Source organism: Cherax quadricarinatus, chromosome 11 (assembly GCF_038502225.1).
Source record: "Cherax quadricarinatus isolate ZL_2023a chromosome 11, ASM3850222v1, whole genome shotgun sequence".
Classification (NCBI taxonomy): Eukaryota; Metazoa; Arthropoda; class Malacostraca; order Decapoda; family Parastacidae; genus Cherax; species Cherax quadricarinatus.
Window position 1 is genome coordinate 30137106 of NC_091302.1, and position 1455 is coordinate 30138560.

A 1455-nucleotide genomic window follows, 5' to 3' on the forward strand; every position below is an offset into this window, starting at 1 on the left:
AGTAGAGCTACAGCAGCAGAGCTACAGTAGCAGAGCTACAGCAGCAGAGTTACAGTAGCAGAGTTACAGCATTAGAGCTACAGTAACAGAGCTGCAGCAACAGAGCTACAGCAGCAGAGCTACAGCAACAGAGTTACAGCAGCAGAGCTACAGCAGCAGAGCTACAGCAGCAGAGTTACAGTAGCAGAGTTACAACAGCAGAACTACAGCAGCAGAGTTACAATAGCAGAGTTATAACAGCATAGCTACAGCAACTGAGCTACTGCAGCAGAGTTACAGTAGCAGAGTTACAGCAGCACAGTTACAGCAGCACAGCTACAATAGCACATATACAGCAGCACAGCTACAGCAGCAGAGTTACAGCAGGACAGCTACAGCAATAGAGCTACAGCAGCAGGGGTACAGCAGCAGACTTACAGTAGCAGAGTTACAGCAGCAGAGCTACAGCAACCGAGTGACAGCAGCAGAGTTACAGTAGCAGAGTTGCAGCAGGAGAGCTACAGTAGCAGAGCTACAGCAGCACAGCTACAGCAGCAGAGCTACAGCAACCGAGTGACAGCAGCAGAGTTAGAGTAGCAGAGTTACAGCAGGAGAGCTACAGTATCAGAGCTGCAGCAGCAGAGCTACAACAACAGAGCTACAACAGCAGAGCTACAACAGCAGAGCTAAAGCAGCATAGTTACAGCAGGAATGCTACAGCAGCAGTTACAGCAACAGAGCTACAGCAGCAGAGCTACAGGAGCAGAGCTACAGCAGCAGAGCTATAACAGCAGAGCTACAGCAGCAGAGCTACAGGAGCAGAGCTACAGCAGCAGAGCTATAACAGCAGAGCTACAGCAGCAGAGCTACAGCAGCAGAGTTACAGCAGCACAGCTACAGCAACAGAGCTATGATCTTGGTATTCAGTCTTCAGTATTTTTTCATTCCTATTTTATTTCATTGCACTCGTCTACCATTATCTTCAGGGTGTTCCACCACCTCCAAGGCTGAGGGACTGATTACCTGGAGTTTACCTGGAGAGAGTTCCGGGGGTCAACGCCCCCGCGGCCCGGTCTGAGACCAGGCCTCCTGGTGGATCAAAGCCTGATCAACCAGGCTGTTGCTGCTGGCTGCACGCAAACCAACGTACGAGCCACAGCCCGGCTGATCCGGAACTGACTTTAGGTGCTTGTCCAGTGCCAGCTTGAAGACTGCCAGGGGTCTGTTGGTAATCCCCCTTATGTGTGCTGGGAGGCAGTTGAACAGTCTCGGGCCCCTGACACTTATTGTATGGTCTCTTAACGTGCTAGTGACACCCCTGCTTTTCATTGGGGGGATGGTGCATCGTCTGCCAAGTCGTTTGCTTTCGTAGTGAGTGATTTTCGTGTGCAAGTTCGGTACTAGTCCCTCTAGGATTTTCCAGGTGTATATAATCATGTATCTCTCCCTCCTGCGTTCCAGGGAATACAGGTTTAG